The following is a 25,614-nucleotide window of genomic DNA, read 5'->3' as shown; positions in this document are numbered from 1 at the left end:
GATAAATACTCTATAGGCTAACGTTACCCACTGAGGCAGCTAACATGGCTAATTAGCTAGCTAACAGCAGCTATATCTTTCTCCTCTAACTCACGTTAACGACACGTTAGTTGACTGAGCGAATGGCGCTGTACAGCAGGTCGTTATCAAAACGTATTGCACTGAAGAGAAGTAACATTAGATAATGACGAAAGACTCCTCCAATCTGGCAGTGGAAATGTATGCACAAACTTTGTGTGTAACTTTGCGAGACTCAACCGAATGACTGATGAGTCTCGCGTTGAGCCTAGGATGGCCAGGGCTTAGATCTGCGTGAGCACGACCCGTCGTAATTTGTCCAATTCAAGGTACATTAAAACGTCTTGCTTCAACATACATCGCATCGCATAAACCATTTCCACCCGCAGGTTTGAGGAGTAGCTAACATAAACGTCAGATAAATACTCTCTATAGGCTAACGTTACCCACTGAGGCAGCTAACATGGCTAATTAGCTAGCTAACAGCAGCTATATCTTTCTCCTCTAACTCACGTTAACAACACGTTAGTTGACTGAGCGAATGGCGCTGTACAGCAGGTCGTTATCAAAACGTATTGCACTGAAGAGAAGTAACATTAGAAAATGACAAAAGACTCCTCCAATCTGGCAGTGGAAATGTATGCACAAACAGGGACAGGGCTGTGTGGAGAGAGACAGCTGACGAAGGCTATCGCTGAAACGCGTACGTTGTGGTTGCAACAGGAATAAAAACCCCTCAAAAGGACTTCTTAGAGTGCTGGCTCCTTCTCTACTGCTTTAAGAGAGAGACAGGGACAGGGCTGTGTGTTTATGTGTGAGACAGAGTGGGGGTGTATGTGTGAGGAAACAATAATTATTTGTGTCCAGTGTTCACCCATTACAAAAGAAGTGTGTATTAGATTCTTATGTTTTAGTTTTACATCAAATTAATTAGATGAACTAAATCGTTTACATACTATATTACCAAAGCACACACATACATACCTAACCCTAAAAATGTTTGTTGCCTGCTAGCTATCAGACAGCATAGAGAGACTTAAATATGTGCTGTATCGGTATCGGATCGAAATCGGTATCGAATCGGGTATCGAAATTTGATCGGAATCGGATCGGTTTTGAGCTAAAATATCGAAATCGGATCGGAATTGAAAAATCTCGATCGCAGCATCTCTAATCTTCATTGAGGAGACATTTGTGACTCATGATTTTTCCTGTGTTCAGGTCTCCTGATCTCTGCTGCCAGCTGTCTACAGTTCCTGTGTTCCTGATCACACGCCTGCTGCCTGGATCATCATCCCTGCAAGCCTGCCTGTCTCCTGCTCATGCCTGCAAAATTACCTTGTTCAAATTAAATCTTGTTATTCGTTGGATCTTTCTCCGTGTCCGCTTTTGGGTCCTGCTCTTTAAGGTTGTGACAGAACAATCTGGCCAACATGGACCCAGCGGACATGGACCACCTCCGTAATGCGATAACAAACCAAGGGATTTTGCTTGGAGAACATGACACCTTCCTCCGGCGTGTTGTTGACTCACTTCAAGAGCTGACTACCGGCTTAGGACAACTGGCTATTGTTCCACCCGCTGCTGCTGGCGCTCCTCTCGTCAATATGCCTCCTGCTCTGCCTGCCCCTATCCCGGCTGTTCCACCCCTCGTCACTCAGGAACCCCCCGTGCCTACTCCGGAGTGTTATGCGGGGGATTTAGGAGCCTGTGGCAGATTCCTTTTTCAGTGCTCTCTCGTATTCTCACAACAACCAGGTACATTTAACTCTGACCAGTCACGTATAGCCTACATTATGGGGTTGTTATCCGGGAGGGCAGCTCAGTGGGTGACCGCCTTATGGGAGAACCATAACCACGATCCTGTGTGTACGTCTTTCCCGGTGTTCACTGCCGAGCTCCGGAAGGTTTTTGATCACCCCGACCAGGGCAAGGAGGCGGCCAGCAAACTTATTTCCCTACGGCAAGGTGCCCGTTCTGTGGCGGAGTTTTCTGTGGACTTTAGAATTTTAGAAGCAGAGAGTGGGTGGGATGAAAGCGCGTTACGCGGCGTTTTTGTTCATGGCTTATCGGACATTATTAAAGATGAGCTAGCTGCACGCGATGAGACAGCCAGTCTTGACTCCCTCATTTCCCTATCTATCCGGCTGGATAATTGTCTATGTGAACACCGTAGGGAGAGAGGGGTCCGTCCATCACCTTTACCTTCTGTTCCACGCTCTCAACCTCCTGTGTATCATGCAACCTCTGCTAACCAGCCTTCCTCCGGCAGTTTTGTCAGCACCACTACTCCACTCGACCCAGAGGAGCCAATGCAGCTGGGCAGAGTGCATCTCACTCAGGCCGAGAGGCAGCGACGACTGAGGGCGGGACTTTGCCTATACTGTGGCCAGCCCGGCCATCTTCTCGCCGTCTGTCCATCACTGTCAAAAGACTAGGCTCATCAGAGGGAGGGGAGAACCTGGTGAGCCAAACCTCTCTTTCTCCATCCTCCTCCTCTAATAATAATATGCACTTTGATGCTACGTTGCTATGGCAACAATGTTCACTTCCTGTGCTAGCTCTGGTAGATTCCGGAGCAGATAACAATTTCATTGACTTTGATTTTGTAACTCAGGCAAAGATTTCTGGAGACACGCTCTGTGCCCAGAGTAGTGAATGCACTGAATGGAGAGTTTTTGGCAAGAATAACTCATCGGACAGTCCCGCTCATCTTAGCTCTGTCAGGTAATCACCGTGAAGCCATTCAGTTGTATGTAATCCCTTCTCCCCACATTCCAGTAGTTTTGGGCCAACCATGGTTAAAATTGCACAACCCCCATATTGACTGGCCTACAAGCTCTATTTCTAATTGGAGCAGTTTCTGTCATTCACACTGTCTACAGTCTGCCTTAGCGCCCACAACTAAATCTGCAGCTCCCCCTCTCGAACCCCCTGACCTGTCTAGTGTTCCTGCGGAATACCATAGTGTAGGAGAGGCTTTCAGTAAACAACGTGCCCTGTCTCTGCCTCCACATAGACCATACGACTGTGCAATTGATTTACTTCCTGGTGCTCCTCTTCCCAGTAGCCGGCTATACAACCTTTCTAGGCCGGAGAGAGAATCCATGGAAACGTACATTCATGAGTCCCTGGCTACGGGCTTAATCAGACCCTCGTCCTCTCCACTGGGTGCAGGTTTCTTTTTTGTTGGAAAGAAAGACGCCCTTGCATTGACTTTCGTCACCTGAATGACATCACAGTGAAGAATAAGTACTCTCTGCCACTCCTAGACTCTGCTTTTGTTCCTCTTCACTCAGCAACTGTGTTTTCGAAGCTGGACCTCCGAAATGCCTATCACCTCGTCCGAAGCAGAGAGGGAGACGAGTGGAAAACGGCATTCAACACACCCATAGGTCATTTTGAATAGCTAGTTATGCCTTTTGGTCTCTTTAATGCACCTGTCGTGTTTCAAGCCCTAGTGAATGATGTTCTACGTTACATGCTTAACCATTTCCTCTTTGTCTATTTGGATGATATCCTAATTTTTTCCCAGAACATGGAGGAACACATTCAACATGTCCAGATGGTGCTCCGCCGGCTTCTGGAAAACAAACGTTTTGTTAAAGCGGAGAAGTGTGAGTTCCATGTTTCCAGTGTGAAGTTCCTGAGGTTCATTATTGAGCAGGGGCAGGTGAAGACAGATCCAGCTAAAGTCGAGGCAGTGGCAGAATGGCCTACTCCAAATACCCGCAAGCAGCTCCAACGCTTTCTTGGGTTTGCCAACTTCTACCGACGCTTCATCCGCAACTACAGCGCAGTTGCGGCTCCTCTCAATCATCTCACATCCTTGGCTGTGGTTTTCTCCTGGACACCTGAGGCTGCAGCAGCCTTTACAAGGTTCAAACAGCTCTTCACCACCGCTCCGGTGTTACTGCACCCCGACCCCTCTCTACAATTCATAGTGGAGGTTGATGCATCGGAGACAGGGGTGGGGGCGATACTCTCTCAGCGATCCCCCAAAGACAATAAGGTACACCCATGTGCTTTTTTCTCTTTCACTCTAAATCCAGCTCAACGGAACTATGATGTGGGAAACCGTGAGCTACTTGCAGTGGTGTTAGCTTTGGATGAGTGGAGGCACTGGTTGGAGGGGGCTGAGCATCCCTTTATTGTATGGACTGACCATAAGAATCTCGCATACCTCCGTTCTGCAAAACGCCTAAACTCCCGCCAGGCCCGGTGGGCGTTATTTCTTGGAAGATTCAATTTCATTATCACTTACCGGCCTGGCTCTCGTAATGGTAAACCTGATGCCCTCTCCCGCCAAACTGACCCAGAGAAAACCAGTTCCCTGCCTGAGCCCATCCTACCTCCTTCTTGTGTCATTGGCGCAGCTACCTGGCAAATTGAGACGATTGTCCGAGAGGCCCACCGCGCTCAGCCGGACCCAGGTAACGGTCCAGCTAACTGTCTTTTTGTCCCGGATTCAGTTAGGTCTCCAGTGTTGCAGTGGGGCCACTCTTCCAAGTTGTCCTGTCATCCGGGTATCCAGCGCACCCTCGACTTCCTCAGGCGACGGTTCTGGTGGCCCTCCATGGCAGCAGATACTAAGGCCTTTGTGTCTGCCTGCTCTGTCTGTGCCCGCAGCAAAGCCTCCCACCAGCCTCCAGCTGGGTTACTGCGGCCCCTGCCTGTGAATCCCCGCCCTTGGTCCCATATTGCAGTTGACTTTGTCACCGGGCTACCTCCCTCTGAAGGTAACACTGTAATTTTAACTATTGTTGATCGGTTCTCCAAGGTGGTGCACTTTGTCGCTCTCCCTAAACTGCCCTCTGCCGCAGAGACTGCTGAGCTCCTCGTAATGCGTTTAAGCCCCATGGACTTCCCCGGGACATTGTGTCGGACAGAGGGCTCCAGTTCACTGCCAGGGTCTGGAGGGCCTTCTGTGCGGCTATAGGGGCCACAGTCAGCCTCTCCTCTGGATACCATCCCCAATCCAATGGGCAGACAGAGCGGGCCAATCAAGACCTGGGAGCGGCCCTGAGGTGTATCACCGCTCGCCATCCATCCAACTGGAGCAAGCAGCTGCCATGGGTGGAGTATGGTATGTCACCCTTTATGGCCTCTCTGGGCTATCAACCACCCCTTTTCCCCAGCCAGGAGGAAGAAGTGGCTGTTCCCTCCGTCCAGGCAAATCTCCGGCATTGCCGCCGGATTTGGAGAGAGGCACGGGCAGCGCTCCTCCGGACTGCAGCACGCAACCAGCGCCTGGCTGACCACCATCGCACCGCTGCCCCAGCTACCAGCCCGGCCAGAGGGTATGGCTTTCCTCACGAGACTTGCCATTGAATGTTGAGTCCCACAAGTTGGCACCTCGCTTTGTCGGTCCGTTTGAGGTGGATAAGGTAATAAACCCCATGGTCGTCCGCCTAAAGTTACCGGCATCATTAAAGATTCACCCCACCTTTCATGTGTCTTTGCTCAAGCCTGTTTCTTCCAGCCCGTTGTGCCCTCTGGCCGAGCCCCCACCACCCCCCGGTTCGTTGATGGCGGAGTAGTCTACACGGTGCGGCGGATTCTGGATTCCCACTGCAGGGGTCGTGGTTTTCAGTTCCTGGTGGACTGGGAGGGATATGGTCCTGAGGAGAGGTCCTGGGTCTCCAGGAGCCTTATTTTGGACAATTCCCTGTTGAACGATTGTTTTCCGGGACCATCCGGGTAAGCCTGGGAGAACGCCAGGAGGCGTCCGTTGAGGGGAGGGGGGTGCTGTCAGGGGACAGCAGTGTCTTGTCTTGTGTGTCTCTTTTCTCCCTGTGTTTCCCCCTCCCCTGAGTGTTTGTGTGTAGTGTGCGGAGTTCTGCACCTGGTACCTGGGCTGCTGCACGGCTGGTGGTGATCAGCTAATTACCAGACCCCTCTACTTATACCCTGGCTCTCCAGTGACTCGTCGCCAGATTGTTTAGTCTCCATACGTGGTAGTACGCCTAGCCACTCTAGTGATTAATCGCTCCTGTATCTTCAATGAGGAGACATTTTTGACTCATGATTTTTCCTGTGTTCAGGTCTCCTGATCTCTGCTGCCAGCTGTCTACAGTTCCTGTGTTCCTGATCACACACCTGCTGCCTGGATCATCATCCCTGCCAGCCTGCCTGTCTCCTGCTCATGCCTGCAAAAGTACCTTGTTCAAATTAAATCTTGTTATTCGTTGGATCTGTCTCCGTGTCCGCTTTTGGGTCCTGCTCTTTAAGGTTGTGACAGGCTATCATACCAAAATATCATCTGTACAGACTAACAGACATGTGTCTTATCAAAAAGTATAAGCAAGTTTTGCCACCTTGAGTGGTACCGGAATCTGGTCTGGCCCATGGACTAAAAGGTCCTGAAAGACATGAGGAGACAGAGTACTGATAGCATGATGAGGAGATGTGATGGCTGTTTGGATTTTGCTCTTAAGATTGCAACAATGTAACATAATGACATTCAAAATGAGATAAATAATCAAGTCAGAGTCAGAGTTTATTTGTATCGGCCTGAAACCTTGGTGATCATTGTTTTGGTGTTTTGTGCTCAATGTGCTCAACATAATATTAAAGACATTCACTGTAAACTTCTCCTGTCTTGTCTTGCTGCTTCCTCCCTGCGTTAGTGTGGTCTAGGTGTGATTTACTCAAATGCTGACAGAGTTCTGTCTAACATAGAGTAAAGCCACAGATGCAGAAGTCACACCCAGAACCCAGCTTCACAAAGAAGTGACATCAGGCGCGGACTGCATAATCGGGCACGTCGGGCAAATGCCCGGTGGCCTGGCCTGGCCTGGCCTGGCCTGCAAAAAAAAAAAGGCCACTCACTTAACAGCAGGCCAGGTGCCGCCTACTGGTTTACTATTGGTTTTATTACTTTATTCAGGGTTAAAGTGGGTGCATCTCATTGTAAAATTGGACTCGGCCCAAATTGGGCTTCAAACGGCCCAAATTGGGCTTCAAACGGCCCAAATCTGGCTTCAAACGGCCCAAATTGGGCTTCAAACGGCCCAAATCATGCTTCAAACGACCCAAATTGGGCTTGAAATGGCCCAAATCTGGCTTCAAACGGCCCAAATTGGGCTTCAAACGGCCCAAATTGGGTTTCAAACGGCCCAAATTTTTCGCCGCCGGCCTTCGGACGCCGGCACGCGCGTCCGCCCGTATCGGCCTGGCCTGCTTGGTATCTAATGCCCGGCCTGAATTATTTTCCCAGTCCGCCCCTGAGTGACATAGTAACATTGGTCCACACCCCAAACACATTGTAGTTTACAAGGCCGTAGCCACCAACTCAACATTGGGGGGGACGGTTGCTGGCGCCCAAAGAAAAAAATGTGCCACTTTGTCGCCAGATTAGAGGAATATTAACATTAAGATTAGACTTTTGTGATGTCATTATTCACCTTTTCTCACTCACCTCCATGTCACCTCTCCATCACTGCCCAGGTTGTAGCGGGCTCATTTTTAAAGCTAGAGCGAAGCTCCTGATATCATATGAAACTAGAAGATCTAAGCCATCCATTGATACCAACCAAGACATGCTAGCTTGTCAGCAAGGGGGGTAAATGCCGCTCCAAACTTAGACCAAATTTTGGAAATGGAAAAACGGACATGGCCATATTCAAAGGGGTCCCTTGACCTGTCACCTCAAGATATCTGAATAATAATGGGTTCTATTGGTACCCCAGTCTCCCCTTTACAGACATGTCCACTTTATGCTAATCCATTTTATTCTTCCAAAAAAATACATGCATTATAAATGTGTTATTTTTGCCTATTCTGAATATTTCTGCATATAGGACCCCTAAACAATATTGGAATTGCAGAAATTGAGTGTGACTGGAAAGCTGAGAGTCTTGTAAATTCAATTACCCCAATTGTATTCATGTGTGATGATGTTAGTCCACATCATCTACATTGTGTCTTGTGTCTGGTACGTGTGTGTTGAGGCTCTACTTTAGCAATACAGTCATGTAAATCGGTGGTATTTATTGCCATAGTAAATTTCACTTTGTATGTGTGTGTGTGGGGGGGGGGGCACTTCAAGTCTGGGTCACCTTGGGGCATCACACTGTGTTAATCCGGCCCTGATGATGAGCGCATCTGAAATAGCTAGTCAGCGACTAACAAATCAACACAAGGTAGCAGCTTACATATCAATAAGGATAGAACAATTATAGCCATCAAGAAAAGCACGGCAGCTCACAGTATGAATGAATGAACTGCCCCTAATCAGACACACAGACTGGTGCACATTTTCCAACATGACTACAAAACTCCATAACAAAGAGAAGCCCCCCCCCCCCCCCCCCCCCCCCCCACGAGAAAAATGTTCTACACTTTAAAGTAAAATGCATCATTTTGGTACATTTGAGAGCAAAATGAACAGGCTAGCTCTATGAAAAACTACACCCACCACATTCATATCCTCTTATGTGCTGTGGCTGTACAATGATGAAAAACAATTGTCTCCCTATATATTCTTCATACATGTCACTTTATGGTAGTGTAGAAAAGGGTCCATAATGGCCCACCGTCAGGCCTGTTCTTGGGGCAATCAATGCCCATGAACCGACGCGCCAACGACGTAATGATGATGACATCATCAATGATGACAATGATGTCATAGCATAGAGTTCACCTGTGAGGTCATCGGCGATGTCAGACATAACACCAATGATGTCATAGCTCCCTGGATGTTGTGACATCACCAATGCGGGGAAATAAACAAAGTGTTCTGTGACGCTATATACTTCCTTATACTTCCGGTATTCTTACTTCTCTCTATTCTCCTTCATAATGTCAACCATTAGCACGACCAAATCCGAACCCGAGCTGAATCCAGGCTATCTTACAACCAGCCAGGCCCTGGTGACCGACTGCCTTACACCCAGCCAGGTCACGAGTGGTATTTCAACCGCGCCCGAGGACCGACATCTCGGTCCCTATCTCCATCCCTGTGATTCTGACCGATCACAGCCCGTGAGCCCTCATCCACGATCCAGCACACTTCACGACGCAAGCCCAAAAGCTTCGCCCCCAGCAAGCCCACAAGCTTCGCTACAGGTAGAATGCTGCTTGCTTAAAGGAACACTGACTATTTTCAACCAGCTTTGTATGAGATTTGTGACTTAGTCAGCAGCACCACTTGCCCAGAAACACTTTCTCTGGTGCTCCATGGTGGCAGACAGGGATGGAGAGAGAGATAGCTTCCCTATAGGGCAGTGATTATCAAGCTTTTTCATATTAAGGAGTAAGCCCCCTAATTTAGTCCACATCAGGGCAACAGACGCCCATTTGATTAGATTTTGTCATAGCCACTAGCTCCATTTTACAGTGGTGTAACTCTAGCTAGCAACAGTCCAAGTTTGATACAGCACTTGACACAATGCATAGCCTACACAGCCAATAAGGCAGTCACAGACACATTCACCAGCACACGTAGACATGAGCATGGCACCCCAGCCAAAACACATTCACACCAGCACACGCAGACATGAGCATGGCACCCCAGCCAAAACACACAGCACATTAAGCAACGCAGTCTTAAAGGTCCCAATTCGTGCAGCTGTAACCTCTTAAAAACGTGTGTCTCTGGTCCATAAAACATGATTCTGGATTAATCTGTCGAAAATATAGCAAACCCGTTTGTTGTGACGGAGTTCTCACTCCCTCTTCTGGTGCTTCCCAAGAACGGCCTGTTTCTATAATATATTCAGAACTAACAGTTCCCATTGGCCGCTGAGGGAGAGCCCGCCCCAGGCTCCCAGCGGCCAATCAGATTAGCGTCTGTGGACCAGCACGCTAGGTTGCGAGTTATCGTTAACTAAACGGTACTACGCTAAAGAGGACATCTCAAAATGCCTAGACTTACCGAATGCACCTCTGCAGTTGCTGGATCACGTACAGTTGGCGTCGCTCCAGCTAGAAGTGTTAATTTTGTGGCTATAGACTAAATGGTGCAGGTAGCTTGTGTGAGAGAGACCCGCGCAGTATGCAGGAGGAAGCTAGTGACGTCCCGATTCCCCCAGATTCCCCTCTGGGCAAACGAAGCGTTTGGGGGTGTGGCTTGGAGGAGACTGCAGAGGGACGCTGGATAGGGACAAATCCAACTGTGGCAGTTCTGAGCGTGTGACCACTCATTACAGGGAGGGCTGACAGCAGTATATATGCATTTACAAGTAAAAACAGCTTTTGCACGGAATGGGACCTTTAACAAAGCCATGTATATATCAAATATCAATCGCATGTCCTACCAGTGGCAGATCAGAAGCAGACAGTCACATCAGTGCGCTGTTCTCAATGATGCAGTCCATTGAAAAATAAAGTATCTCCTTTGTGATGGCCATCAACATAAAGGCTTTATAAATATAAAGGCGCGTTAGACTAACGTTAAGACCTTTGTTTTATGTCCATTTTACCTGTAGATACTGACGTGCAAGGACATTGTTTGAACTTCTGCTGTATTTGAGATGGAACAGGCCACTTTGAGCAGAGCAGAGGGGCGGTCCGTCTCTCACACCATGCTATAATCACTTGCCAGTAGGGGGAGAACCCCTCTATAAAAATAGACCGGCCCAGTGCAGTGCTGGGGGGGGGGGGGTGAAATTGATTAGCCTACATTTCTTTTTCTTTCTGCGGTCCAGTCCGGCCCGTACGCACACCGGCCCTTCTGGCATTTGCCAGAACTGCTAGATGGCCAGTCCGGGCCTGGGCTAGGAGCGCTGGCTCTGCGGTATTGCCACGAACAGCTGTATTGCGCAGTAAATCTATGTTTTCTTATTTTTTACATCAATTTATTGGGGAGGACACATTGTATCAGGCTTAAATATTGGGGGGGATTTGTAGTTCTCAATGTATATTGCCGCTATCTTGGTAGTTTAACAAAAATGTCTTTAAAATTGTTAGAATGTAATGCTTTCTTCGGCCACTATAGGCGACTGCTAACTTTCTCATTGTGAGAGACCTGGTTCAAGACCCGATGTGTCCTGTGTTTTTATCCCGTTTTTAACCCTAACCCAAAACCATAAACCTAACATTAACCAAGTTCTTTTAGCTTTTACTGTAGTTACCTAAACTTAACCTGTAAGTCGAGCCGTGACTCCCGTTACTGGGCCGAACCGGGCTGCTGTAGTACCCTACAGAAGAGCCCACACTGAAAAGTGATGACCCGGAGGTCAAAAGGAGGGCTGCTGTGTGCAGTATTGTTGTCTCACAGGACAATCCCACACGTCAACTCATGTTGTACTTCTCCAGTTGAATCAAGGACAAGAAGCCACTACATTAATGGCTCCCCGTCAGGGTCCTTGTTAGTATAGTGGCAGTATCCCTGCTTGTCACGCAGGAGACCGGGGTTCAATTCCCTGACGGGGAGCCATTAATGTAGTGGCTTCTTGTCCTTGATTCAAAAGTTCCTTAGCCACAGTGGGCAGTGACTGGCAATAATCCAAACGCACACAAAAGATCAATGTCCAAAAGGTTGTTTTCTTGTCAAAATGAATGGGTATTTATTTTTCCTTTTACAGCTCCATTCTTCTGTCATCAACACAAAACTTGTACTTTACTTTAAATAAACTTTAAACAAACTAAGAAAGCTGATAAACCTTAATTGGCATGAACAAAAGGAGAACCATGATCTTCAGCATGGTCAAAGACTGTTTGCCCTGCCGGGCCACTCCCCTCACCTGCCAGGCTTACCTGAGGCCTTTATGTTTTTCCTCCTGCCAGCAGGTGGGGTAATTCACAGTAACATTAACCCAACAGCAGTCTATAGATGCTGCTGGTCTTCTTTACACTAGATGGTGCTCTTTCCAGACATGTATATTCCTCTGGAAATGCAAGCTTCTGATTGAAAGCTATAATTTCCCTTTCTGCTGAGCTCAAATCATTCACAGTGAGACGTTGACCACTCAAAGTTGATCTGAACACGCACATTTCCTTACTCCTTGAGCGTGTGCACACTGTTGTGGGATGAGACGCCATTTCTTTTCTTTTTTTGCTGAGTGCCTGCAAGACATCTCTGAACCGCAGGAACCAGGGAACTGCTTTCTTTAGCTTGATCCAACTGGAGAAGTACAACATGAGTTGACGTGTGGGATTGTCCTGTGAGACAACAATACTGCACACAGCAGCCCTCCTTTTGACCTCCGGGTCATCACTTTTCAGTGTGGGCTCTTCTGTAGTCTCAAGTGGCCATTTTTCCTCTGGCAACCAAAGAAAGGTTGGTCCACGAATCCATCTTTGGTTCTCCAAAAACTGCTTAGCACTTAGGCCTCTCGAGGCATCATCAGCTGGGTTCAGTTTAGTATCAAGATAGCTCCATTGATGCACGTGAGTAGCTTCTCTGATCATCGCCACCCTGTTGGCCACAAATGTATGAAACCTTGTGTGCTCATTTGCAATGTACTTTAGTACTGACTGACTATCAGTCCAGAACTTTGAGTCATCCAGACTTAGTTGTAGCTCCGTCTTTAACATTCTATCCACCTTCACGGCTAGCACAGCAGCTGCCAGCTCCAGGCGTGGAATGGTAACTTGCTTGAGAGGAGCTACTCTGGCCTTTCCCAGTTGGAAGCTTACATGTACTTCACCTTTGCCATTAGTGAGTCTCAGATAACTGACAGTTCCATAGCCATATTCACTGGCATCTGAAAAGTGATTCAACTGTGCATGAATGGCTTCTCCAAATCCTTTTGGTTTGATGCAGCGATTTACCTTGAACTCTGACATGGTTTCCAGCTCATCAGTCCATCTTTTCCACTTTTCAGATAGTGATGGTGGTACCATGTCGTCCCATCCATAATTACTCCGGCAAAGATCTTGAAGTAGCAGCTTGGCAGACAGAGTATACGGTGCCATGAAGCCCAGTGGGTCATAGACAGAGCTGACCATGGACAATATTCCTCTTCGAGTGTGTGGCTGTTCTCTGATGTTGATGTTGAACTGAAATGTGTCATTTTCCACACACCATTGGACTCCTAGAGCCCTTTCCATGGGAAGTTTGTCCATATCCAAATTCAGCTCTTTAACCTCCGGGCTGCGACTCGGTAACCAGGAAGTAGCGGTGGGTCAAATATGGAGGACAAATTTCACAACGCATCCAATTGCATGTGTGTGTGTGTGTGTGTGTGTGTGTTTGTGTGTGTACTGGCTGCCGTGCACGTGGCTGCATAATGCCCAGGTCTCATTTAAAGGCTAAGATGTGATGTCATTAGTGATGATGTCATCAGTGATGATTTCATGTTCCAGACCAGGGGGGCCTAACTCACAGGGGGTCCCCACAGGCTGTGAATGTGAAAGTGAATGCATATTTATCTCTTAAATTTTCCACTATTGTGAATACATTTTGCAAGTGTGTTTTTACCGGTTTAAATCAAACATCCTCTCTTTTTCCTAAATCTACTTTGACCCAAGTCACAGACTATCTTGGTAATACCTGAGTTCAAACGTTGATGCGATTGTTAGAGATTTGGTTCAAGGCCTCCGCTAGACTCTCGGTTCACCTTTCAGAACCTCATTGCCGTGTTTGTGCACAAAGGCTGGCTGGAGATACATGAGGAAAAAGTCACTACCCACACAAATCATGTTTATAAATTGCAGATCTGATATAGATCGAAATTTGGTTCCAATTTTAACCAAATCCAAGTCACAGAATATTGTCTGTTGGTCTATCTTACCTCAGTTCAAGACCTCTCTGCTGTTCTTCTGCTGGCGCACATTAACACAAAGGGCCCTTACCTACTATGGATTCTGCAAGATACTAAATCATCTCTTTCCTAAATCTACTTTAGATCAATCTAAGTCACAGAATACTTTCTCTTGGTTTCTTACCTCAGTTCAAACCTCTCTGCTGTAGTCAGATCACTGCTAAATTGCAGATGTGATTGTTATACATTTGGGTCAAACCTCTGCCAGACTCTTGGTTCATCTTTCAGAACCTCATTGGGCCTTCATTGTGCAACTTCGCTGAAGCAACCGGTCCTCGGCTGTGCCTCGGCCCGGTTCTCGCTTCAGCGTCGTCCCTTAAAAAGTGATAATGGACACCTCGTCGGGCATTAACCCTTACTGTAGGAGCGTAAATGCAATTAATTAATGGGTGACTAATTAAAAGGCAATAATTTAAGTTGATAATTAAAATATCAGTAAGTTAGACTGCATTGTTTTAAAAGTAATTTGATTGATATTTACAGTATTTACAGTTAATGTATTTACAGACGTTGCTGCATTAATTTCATAGAGTCTGTGGATAATTTAAAATGCATAAAGTTACATGGTTGAATATTGCTGTTGTTTTCGGAGTAACCGTACACTGTCACTTTAAGTTGGGTAAATTGATGCTGGTGGCAGGAGGGGGTGTGGCAGAATAGACAAGTCCAGGCATGCAGGCAGAAGCTATCTCAGATAACCAGCATGGCAAAGCAACTTGAGAAGTTAATGGAAGATGATGCAAATGTCGACGTCGTTAAAAATAGATTCAAGATTCAAGATTCAAGATTTTTATTGTCACTCCGTGGTACAAGTATCACGTGTGAAATTCTTGTGCTGTGGACTCCGTTTACAACATAGTACAAATATAACAGGGCATATGAGTGCAAAAACAACAAGAGACACAACAAGCAATAAGGCAGTAGAGTGATAAGACAAGTCAGAGACAGTGGCATATTCACTGCACATAGGTGCACATGTCATGTGCATACTTTAGACATGCTTAAACATTTTAAATTCGACGTATTTGACATACAGGTGCAAATAGCATATACCTAATTTAACATACAATTAAACATTAGACATACATAATGGTACAGTACAGCTACTACACTATTTGTGTATGTTAAGGAGTCTCGTGGCCTGCGGGAAGAAACTGTCCCTCAAGCGATTTGTGTGTGCTTTTGGAACCCTGTATCTCCTCCCTGAGGGTAACAGGGAGAACAGGCTGTTGTGGGGATGGTTTGTGTCTTTGATGATCTTCAGGGACCTCCTGAGGCACCGCTGGTTATACAGTTCATGCAGTTCTGGCAACTCACATCCTGTTATGTGCTGGGCCGCGCGTCTCACTCTTCGTAGCGCCCTGCGGTCCATGGTGGTACAGTTCCCGTACCAGGTGGTGAAGCAGCCAGTCAGCAGGCTTTCAATGGTGCCTCTGTAGAAGTCCCTAAGGATTTCTGGCCTTAGCCCAAATTTCTTCAGGCGCCTGAGTCCGTGTAGTCGCTGTTGGGCCTTTTTGACAACAGTGGTGGTGTGACCGGCCCAAGTCATGTCCTGGTGGATGTTGACTCCCAGGTACTTGAAGCTGTCCACCCTTTCCACCACTGTGCCGTTGCTGGTGATTGGGGGGGGGGGGGGGGGGGGGGGGTGCGCCCCCCCCCCCCCCCCCCCCCTCCTGTAGTCTACAATGATCTCCTTGGTCTTGGAGATGTTCAGAGAGAGGTGGTTGTCCTGGCACCATTGTTCCAGGGCCCCCACCTCCTCTCTGTAGGCCGTCTCGTCGCCCCCTGAGATCTGCCCCACGACTGCTGTGTCGTCTGCAAACTTCACGATGGTGTTCAAAGTTCGAGTCGCCATGCAGTCGTGGGTGTAGAGGTCGTACCAGAAGGGGCTGGAGACGCACCCCTGGGGCGCTCCTATGCTGATGGTCAGTGGGGAGGAGGTGAGGTTGCCCTCCCTCACCACCTGGCGGCGATCTGTCAGGAAATCCAGGATCCAGTCGCACATTGCTGTGTTTAGTCCCAGATCCTTGAGCTTGCGTACCAGCCTGGAGGGTACTATGGTGTTGAATGCTGAGCTGTAGTCCATGAACAGCATTCTTACATAGGTGTCCTTCCCCTCCAAGTGGGACAGGGCGGTGTGGAGCACGTGTGCTACTGCATCCGCTGTGCTCCTGTTGGGGCGGTATGCAAATTTTAGCGGGTCGTGGTCCGGGGGGAGTGTGGGGCGGATCTGTGATATGACCAGCTTTTCAAAGCACTTGCGTGGTCTGATTGAAGAATTTTATGCGCAAAATTCAGATTTGAAGCAATACATGACTGAAGAGGAATATGTGGATGATCAAAATAATTGGTTTGCTCCTAAAAATAAATCAATGAATGATTTCTTCTGGAAATGCGAAGAATGGATGAAAGAGGTCATGAAACGCTCTCGGCAGACGGAAGCCAGTGATAAAGAAGTCACACACACATATACCAGATCATCAAAATTGACCATTAGGCGACCGAGTAGAACAGGATCACGATGTGGAAGCGCGTCAACAACATCTTCCTCAGTCAGAATGAAAGCAGAATTGGAGCGTGTTTCATTACAAGCGAAAGCTGCAGCTTTAAAGGAAAAGTTGGCCATAGACCAGGAAGAGGCAGAATGGCACGCAGAGAAAAAACGGCGAGAGGCGGAATTGGAGGCAGAGCAAAGGAGAAGAGATCAGTATAAACTTAGACTTGACCTAATTTAATTTAATAATATGGCATCAGCCGATCCAATAGCTCAGATATAAAATCAAATAGCTGGTGAATAAACTTAGTCCTGAACTGCTGAGCGGGCTATCACAAGCCAGCAGTATCAATATAAACTTAGACTTGACCTAATTTAATAATATGGCATCAGCCGATCCAGTAGCTCGGATATAAAATCAAATAGCTGGTGAATAAACTTAGTCCTGAACTGCTGAGCGGGCTATCTCAAGCCAGCAGTATCAGTATAAACTTAGACTTGACCTAATTTAATAATATGGCATCAGCCGACCCAGTAGCTCAGATATAAAATCAAATAGCTGGTGAATAAACTTAGTCCTGAACTGCTGAGCGGGCTATCTCAAGCCAGCAGTATCAGTATAAACTTAGACTTGACCTAATTTAATAATATGGCATCAGCCGATCCAGTAGCTCAGATAGAAAACCTAATAGCTGGTGAATAAACTTAGTCCTGAACTGCTGAGCGGGCTATCACAAGCCAGCAGTATCAGTCTAAACTTAGACCTAGACTACCTAGACCTGAATTAGCAGTATAATATTAGTCATCCTAAATAATCCTAATAAATTTTGATTTGACCTAATTTTATTGTTGTCTATAGAGTTAGTTCCACCTCTGCGCAGATTCCCCCGCTCTCTTCTCTCTCTCCCCCTCAGGTGTCCTTCATTGGCCTGACGTACACCCCGCCGCTGCAGCCCTAGGTCCGGCCGTCATCGCCCTAGCCACCTGTCGTCACTCTAGGCCATCTACCCACTACTCCTTCTACTGTCTGACACCCCGGGCTCATCACCATCACCGACCCCTATCCTCATCATCCTGGTCACCTGCTTGCCTAAGGGAAGGGGGGGGCGCCCCCCCAGCCCCCCCCCCCCGCTGCCTCATCATCACCTCCAACTCCTATCCTCCCCTCCTCTTAATCATCACCTCCGACTCCTATCCTCCCCTCCCCTCCTCTTAATCCATGTCACCAACGCGGACTCATGGATTCCTCAGATCATCCTCATGGAACTCCCAATCTTGTTACCCCTTTTTTCACCTAGCTAATTAACTAGTATTCTCTAAACCTACGAACACTTAAAGACTACATTTTCTATTTCTTTTTGGACTCTACTTTTTAGATTTTCAACTCCCTTCCCTGATCTTAGGATAATTTAAAAACTACATTTTTATATCCCTTCTGTTGGACTCTTTTTTACATTTTCAATTTTCTGTTCTCTTGTAAATTTTATTTCCATAATAAACCATTCACAGAGTTTCATTATCGGAAACTCTGTGCATGGTTTAGCCCGGCATCTCTCGGCCTGTCTCGGAGGGGAGTCGCCGGATGGGGGTCCGTTGCTGTGGCCTGGGTGGGCCCGTCCCCGGCGTGGCCTGCTCTCACGCTCTCAGTCACTATGCTGGTGGCTGGGGGCTGGGGGGGCGGGTCGCGTGGGGGCTGGGTCCGCCCGGGCCGCAGCAATGGGCCCCTATAGCACAACGACCTCACAAGGTTCCTCCTCAGCCAAGTCACTGGGGCAATCCATGTGGCGATCCATGTGTGGATTGCCACCATATGGTGGAAAGGTTTTCTTGCGTTCACTGGGGGTGAGGGGGCGCCGCTGTGTCCCGGCCTGGCCTCCCCTCCCACGCCTTATGTGGGCGCGGGCCGGGTCGGGTGGCATCGGTGCTCTTCATCACTGGTCGAGGGCTGCCGGTTGGTTTAGAACAGCTTAGGTAGGCGATAGATTAGCTACAGCCTAAGGCTGACCTGTTATAGTGTTCAGCCTAAAATCAGACTAGAGCAGAGTAGAATAGGCCAGATTAGGCTGTAGATTAGCTAGATACTATGTCCCAGTTAGCTCTGGTTAATGCTTAGAGTAGTCAGTTGTCTGATCTTCCCCCCCCCCCTCTCTCTTTCCCCCTTCCCCCGCTTCTTCCCTTCTTCCCCCTTCCTGTTCTCCTCTCTTTCCATGCTCTTTCCTCCCCCACATCCCACCGCCCCCCCTCCCTTCTCCTGCTCTCTCCTCCTTCTCCCCCCCTCTGCTCCTTCTCCTCTTCTCCCCTATTTTCCTGAATCCCTGCCACTTCCTGCTCTCCCCTCTCTCACATTCCCCCTGCTCTCCCTCCCCTGCACCCTCATCTCTCCTCCTCTGTTCTCTCCTCCTCCACATTTCCTATTTTCTCCCCACCTCCCCCCTCTCCTCCCTCACATCCCCCCGCTCTCCCTCCCTCCTCCACTCTCCTGCTTTCTCCTCTTCCTGGTGTTCTTCCCCTTCCCCCTTTCCCCCACTACTCTAAAGCATAGTACACATTTTACTCCAAAGCATGGCACCCACTCTATCCTCTCCAATATTCCGCCACTATTTAAAGCATGGCATAGCATGGCAATATTCCGCCACTATTTAAAGCATGGCACCCATGCTCTTAGTATTTCGCCACTATTCAAAGCATGGCACCCACTCTTCCCTAAAGCAAGGCACCCATAAGCTCTATATGTGAACATGTGCTTATCTGGCAAAAGGACTCATTACTCAAGGCTTGCAGCCAATTAAATTAGGCATAGTTTGGTTGCTTAGAAATTGACATATGTCCGTTGCAAGATGTGCGTCTATATTCTCATTCTCTCCCCACCTCCTCCCTCCCCCTGCTCTCTTCTCCCCCACACCCCTCCCCCTTCCCCTCTCCTGCTCTCTCCTCTTGCTCCTTCCCCACCTCCTATACCCTCCAACATCTCCCATTCCCTCCCCACCCCATCACTCTCTCACATTCCCCCTGCTCTTCCCCCTTCTCCTGCTCTCTCCTCTGCTCTCTCTTCATTTCTATATTTTCTACATTATCAATTGTTCAAATGTTATCTTTATTCTGTATATTCTTGTTACTGTGTGTTAGCTAGAATCAGCTAGACATACTTTCTGTGAAGCCCTCTGAGACATGCTTGTGAATTAGGGCTATATAAATAAACTTGACTTGACTTGACTTGACTTGAGATGCCGCTATAAATGCTAGAAAGGAAATGCATGCAATGAACACTGCTCTTGCTGAATCGGATGCAAAAATGGAAGTTTTGCGAAAATATGAATATGCACAATCAATCAAAGACATCATTGAAATTGATGAACAGGCTGGCGAAACGGAGCTAAAAATTAATGTTCAGCCACCATTACAGCATGCCACAGCTGCACCTCAAGTAAAACACTGCGCTCAGTCAGCAATGCCTCACATAGCCTCACATGCTACAAAAATGGAAAACGGTGACGGACCAGTGTTGGATAGTCTATGCAAGGCCATCTCTCAGCAAGTCAACATCACAGAGTACCTCGTGAAGAATCATAAAGCATCATTGCTTCCTGATCTGATCATTCCAACATTCAAAGGTAACCCGCTGGAGTATAAATCCTTTATCAGATCTATTGAACATGGAGTTGAATGCCGTACTGACGACAATCGTGATCGCCTACAATTTTTGTTGCAGTACACAAGTGGGCCACCGCATGAGTTGGTAAAGAGCTGCATTCACATGGAATCTTCAGCAGGCTACGCTAAAGCAAAACAAATGCTAAAAGAGTTTTTTGGCGATGATTACAAGATAGCAGAAGCATACATAAAGGAGGCTTTGGATTGGCAGACAATTAAGCCAGAAGATGGCGCAGCCCTACAGTCCTTTGCGTTATTCCTCACAGGTTGCTACAACACAATGAGTGACATTAGCTACATGGAAGACTTGGATAACACAGCTAACATAAAGGCACTGGCTAACAAGCTTCCATACAAACTCAAAGAAAGTTGGAGAAGGTTTGCTTGTGACCTACAGGAGAAGACAAAGAAAAGAGTGAAGTTCAAGGATTTTGTCGACTTTGTCAACGAGCAGGTTAAGTATATATTACACCCGCTCTATGGAAACATAAAGGAAACCACCACAAGCACAGGAGACCTAGTCTGGCAAAAATCAAAACCTACGTACACAGAGACACTCAAACCGAGGAAAGTATTCACAACAGCCGTTGTCCCTCCCACCGAAACCAGAGTTGACATGGAAAACAACAAACAACAACAAAAACGCAAAATCTCTCAGTGAACGCAAATAGCAAGCCTTGTGTTTATTGCAAAGGAGAGCAACACAGCCTAACAGTTTGCAGAAAACTCAAGAACAAGACACACAAAGAAAAGATTGATTTCCTGAGAAGCAAAGGTCTGTGTTTTGCTTGTTTGAAACACGGTGAGTAGCAGCTGCAAAGACAAAGCTCAATGTCAAGAATGCTCACGACTGCATCCAACGCTGCTGCACATGAACACTAAAGACTCACGAGAAGAAACACCAAAAGAAGGTGGTGAACAATCCGTATCAAGTGCTCTTGTACAAACGCCGGAAACTTTCAGTGTCACCGGGGCCGGTAGGGAAGATTGTTATCTTTCAATTGTCCCAGTGCGTGTTAAGGCACAAAAAGGAACCAAGACAGTGACGACGTATGCATTTTTGGATCCCGGTAGCTCCACTACTTTCGCTACAGAGTCATTGATAAGTCAACTTAACATGAATGGACGCAATACAAGCATCTTGTTGCGAACAATGGGAAATGAATCTGTTGTGAACACACGTTTTGTGACTGGACTGGAAGTCGGTAGCCTGGATGGCAACCAGTTTATTGAGCTTTCAGAGGTGTTTTCACAAAAAAGCATCCCTGTAACCAAAGATAATATTCCCCGCCAAGAGGATATTAATAGTTGGCCTCACCTGAAAGAGGTTAAACTTCCCACTATCAAAGCAGAAGTTGGATTGCTCATAGGAGCAAACGTTCCCAAGGCGATGGAACCACTACAAGTGATCAACAGCCTGGACGACGGACCATACGCTGTGAGATCAATATTAGGCTGGACGGTAAATGGACCGCTCAGAGGTGGAAGTGACATCATGCAGACAGACAAATTGACAGAGGTTGCTGTAAACCGAATCTCTGTAGCCAGGCTAGAAGAGCTCTGGCACCTGCAGTTCAGGCAGGACTTCCCTGACGCTGGACAAAATGAAGACATCGAAATGTCCAAGGATGATCACCAATTCATCAACATGGTGTCTCAATCCTCACAACTTGTGGATGGTCTTTACAATGTTTGCCTTCCGGTGAGGAACAAGTCATTGTGCATGCCAAACAACAGATCAGTCGCGGAGCAACGTGCGCTAAACCTGCGGAAAAGATTCTCAAGGGACGACAAGTTTTATGCAGAATACGTTGCATTCATGGATGACATTCTTAAGAAAGGCTACGCAAAGAAACTCGAAAGTGTTGAACACAAACCTGAGGGACGAACATGGTATCTGCCTCATCATGGAGTCAGCCATCCAGTCAAGCAAAAACTGTGTGTAGTCTTTGACTGCAGAGCAAGCTTTCAAGGAAATTCACTGAACCAACAGCTACTGCAAGGACCGGACCTAACAAGCTCACTAGTGGGGGTCCTCATGAGAGAACGTGGCAGTTATGGCCGATGTGGAGGCTATGTTCCACCAGGTCAGAGTCTGCAGGGAAGACACATATCTCCTCAGGTTTCTCTGGTGGCCTGATGGGAGCTTTGAGCAGGAGCTTGTTGAACACAAGATGTTGGTCCACATCTTTGGTGCTACATCTTCGCCAAGTGTTGCCAACTTTGCGCTACAGAAATGTGCAACAGCTTTTGAAGATGACTTTGGCCAAGAAGTTGCTAAAACAGTCAAGACAAATTTTTATGTAGACGACTGTCTAAAGTCGACTACTGATGAAGACACGGCAATCACCCTTTGTGCTGACCTGAGGAGCATGTTGGCAAAAGGAGGATTTGGACTAACAAAATGGTCGAGCAACAGCCGGAAATTGCTCAACTCAATTCCTGAAGAGGAAAGAGCTCAAGGGTTTCAAAACCTGGACTTGGATGAAGATGACCTGCCGATAGAGAGAGCATTGGGAATCCAGTGGTGTGCTGAATCAGATCGGTTCAAATTCAAAATCAACCTTAAAGATCGACCACACACTCGGAGAGGCCTGCTTTCCCTCGTCAGTTCCATCTATGATCCGTTGGGCTTTCTCGCTCCAGTGGTCCTGCCCGCCAAAATAATTCTACAAGAAGTACAGCTGGGACGACGATCTGCCAGACGATGTTGTTAAGAGCTGGAAAAGGTGGATTTCAAGTCTGCAACAGCTTGAGAGAGAGTTGACCGATGCGTCAAAACAAAGCAGTTTGGTGAACCAGTCTTCGCACAGCTACATCACTTCACTGATGCGAGCGAGGATGCTTATGGAACAACAAGCTACCTGCTGCTACGCAATGTAACTGGTGAAGCTCAATCGACTTTGATGATGGCCAAGGCAAGGGTCGTGCCCTTGACGTCTCCAACCATACCCAGAATGGAGTTGACCGCAGCCACAGTTGCAGTCAAGATGGACACGCTGCTGAAGAAAGAGCTTGAACTGGAACTGTGCGATTCCATTTTTTGGACTCATAGCACGGCGGTGCTAAAGTACCTGAACAGCAAAAGTACAAGGTTCAAGACCTTTGTCGCAAACAGAATCTCTGCAATCCTGGAACACTCTCAGACTTCACAGTGGAGATACGTCAATACCACTCTGAATCCTGCTGATCATGTCTCAAGAGGACAGACTGTAGAAGCTTTTTTGAAAAATGAAAGCTGGCTTTCAGGACCAGATTTCTTGTTCCGGGCGCAAGATCAGTGGCCCAAGAATCCAGATCCGGGAATGCTGGATATTGATGACCCAGAGGTCAAAAGATTAGCTCAAATGCATGTCATTCAGGTGCAAGAGCCCAAAGACACAATGGACCAGTGGATGACACACTACTCTTCCTGGACAAAGCTAAAACGTGGTGTTGCCTGGTTTCTGAAATTGAAAGATCTACTTAAGGAACTGAAAACGAAGAGAAAGGAAGCAAACACCTTAAGCGGAGAAAACGGAGGGAATCAGTTTAAGAAAGATTTCAAAGGAACTGATCTCACATGTGAAGATTTGGCGAAATCAGAAACAGAAATTGTGAAGTACTATCAGAAACAAAGATTCAGCGAAGACCTGGCAATGCTAAAGGAACATCAAAGGGTGTAGAAGAGTAGCTCCCTCTACAAGTTGAACCCAGTACTTCAAGACGGAGTCATTAGAGTTGGAGGAAGGTTGAGCCGAGCAGCTATGCCGGATGATTCCAAACAGCAAGTCATCTTGCCGAAGGATTCACACATCACAAAGCTTGTGCTGAGACACATTCATGATGTTACAGCTCACGCCGGAAGGAATCACATGTTGGCTCAACTGCGTCAACGTTTCTGGATCCCTAAAGCGAACGGAGCCATCAGAAAGTTCCTGTCCAAGTGCGTCGTCTGTAAAAGACTGCACGGAACTGCTGGAAAGCAGCTCATGGCGGATCTACCAAGTTGCAGGGTCCTGCCTGACGATCCTCCATTCACAAGAGTCGGTGTTCGGCCCATTCCTGGTGAAGAGAGGAAGAGTCCAAGTGAAGAGATACGGTGTGATCTTTACTTGTCTCGCCATACGAGCCGTACATCTAGAAGTCGCCTCTTCACTTGACACAGATGCATGTCTCAATGCTATCAGAAGATTCCTTGCCAGAAGAGGACAAGTGAAAGAGATGTACTCAGATAACGGGACCAACTTTCGGTCGGCTGACAGTGAGTTGAGGAAATCCATCAAAGAATGGAACACCAGCAAGATAACAAAAGACTTGCAACAAAGGGGTGTCCAATGGCACTTCAACCCTCCAGCAGGTTCTCACCACGGAGGAAGCTGGGAGCGGCTGATACGCTCGGTGTGAAAGATTCTGAACATCACAGTGAAGGAACAGACTTTAGACGAAGAAGGTCTCCATACCTTGCTGTGTGAAGCGGAGGCTGTCATAAATGGCAGGCCCATCACAAAGGCTTCTTCAGACCTCGATGATTTAGAGGCCTTAACACCTAACCATTTGTTGTTGCTCAAGGTCAAGCCCGCACTGCCGCCAGGAGTATTTAACAGAGAAGACCAGTACGCTAACCGCAGATGGAAACAGATCCAGTACCTCTCGGACGTCTTCTGGAAACGCTGGTGCAAGGAATACCTCCCACAGCTCCAAGAACGTCAACGATGGTCCACGCCTAGAAGAAACTTCTGCGTCGGTGATGTGGTGCTGATTGTGGATGACATGTCACCCAGAAATTCATGGCCGCTGGGAAGAATTGTGGAGACCTTTCCTGACAAGAAAGGCCTTGTTCGCCAGGTGAAAGTCAAGACTAAGACCAACGAGCTTTGTCGTCCAATAACAAAGCTATGTCTCATGCTAGAATCTGAAGATAACTGAGTGAGGTGTTGGGAAGTCAAGTTTGGAATGAGGAGAAGATAATGATGGACTAAAGCTCGAGTCACACTACCCGATTCAGACGGGGTGAAGGACGAGAAGAAGATTGTTTTAGTTTGGAGTTAACCTTTTGACTGATTAACATATCATGAATGCTCGTTTAATTTAACTTACATTTTTTAGGTAATTGTTTCAAGGACATTGACAACAATTAGGGGCCGGTAATGTAGGAGCGTAAATGCAATTCATTAATGGGTAACTAATTAAAAGGCAATAATTTAAGTTGATAATTAAAATATCAGTAAGTTAGACTGCATTGTTTTAAAAGTAATTTGATTGATATTTACAGTATTTACAGTTAATGTATTTACAGACGTTGCTGCAGTAATTTCATAGAGTCTGTGGATAATTTAAAATGCATAAAGTTACATGGTTGAATTTTGCTATTGTTTTCGGAGTAACCGTACACTGTCACTTTAAGTTGGGTAAATTGATGCTGGTGGCAGGAGGGGGTGTGGCAGTCAAACAGAACAGAGAGTGGAGCCACACGGTTTTTTGACCTCTCTCTCTATCTCTCTCTTTCCCTCTCTAACCGAGGATTTGGAAATTGACATATTTTCTGTACTGTAAGCTTTGTTTTTTGTCCTTTTCGTCTAAGTAAACAGTTAAGCTTCATCAAATGGTCTTGTGGATTATTTTTCGGTTGAGGAGAATGAGGGGAGTTGTGGGAGCGTCGAACCAAGGCTTCATGAGGAATTGGAAACCTACACTTACATATATATATTTCACTGCATCTTGTGCAGACAACAGGCCACTAATTGGAAAAGTGAAAACTAA

Source organism: Poromitra crassiceps (genome assembly GCF_964638095.1).
Source record: "Poromitra crassiceps genome assembly, chromosome: 21".
Classification (NCBI taxonomy): Eukaryota; Metazoa; Chordata; class Actinopteri; order Beryciformes; family Melamphaidae; genus Poromitra; species Poromitra crassiceps.
This window is presented reverse-complemented; position numbering follows the sequence as displayed.